We start from the raw sequence: 228 nt of genomic DNA, 5'->3' as shown, positions 1-228 counted from the left end.
AATGTACAAGCCGAACAGCAGCCGGTCGATCACTGTCCCAATCATATGCCATTCCTGCGAGGTTTCGCTCCCCTGGAAGTGCTTGTCTACCTGGAGACGTATGGCCAGGAGATCTCTGTTCAGCTTCCACAGATCACCCAGGGCTGGTTCTGGGGGGGTGTTCACTGGTAGCGTATCACCAAAGACGTGCTGAAGATGAATCGCTGAGATGTTGGTGTTGGAATTCTT

General features: G+C 52.6%; 2 long non-coding RNA genes and 1 pseudogene across 2 annotated transcripts in view; all 3 read right to left on the bottom strand.

Annotated features, from left to right (window-relative positions):
• The window catches only part of LOC116695329 (5-hydroxytryptamine receptor 3A-like), a 176,825-nt pseudogene that overhangs the window by 111,768 nt on the left and 64,829 nt on the right, over window positions 1-228 (bottom strand).
• Window positions 1-228, bottom strand: part of LOC116695336 (uncharacterized) — a 55,519-nt gene that overhangs the window by 5,755 nt on the left and 49,536 nt on the right. The gene's annotated exons all lie outside the window — the stretch shown is intronic.
• LOC116695335 (uncharacterized) overlaps window positions 1-228 on the bottom strand; it is a 7,053-nt gene that overhangs the window by 113 nt on the left and 6,712 nt on the right. Inside the window, exon 3 of the long non-coding RNA XR_004333430.1 lies at window positions 1-225. This exon is cut by the window's left edge and continues 113 nt beyond it. This is a non-coding gene — a long non-coding RNA (uncharacterized LOC116695335). The remainder of the gene's footprint in view (window positions 226-228) is intronic.

Source organism: Etheostoma spectabile, chromosome 9 (assembly GCF_008692095.1).
Source record: "Etheostoma spectabile isolate EspeVRDwgs_2016 chromosome 9, UIUC_Espe_1.0, whole genome shotgun sequence".
Lineage (NCBI taxonomy): Eukaryota > Metazoa > Chordata > Actinopteri > Perciformes > Percidae > Etheostoma > Etheostoma spectabile.
Note: the sequence above shows the minus strand (reverse complement) of the source record. Positions and strands in the feature narration are given on the sequence as shown.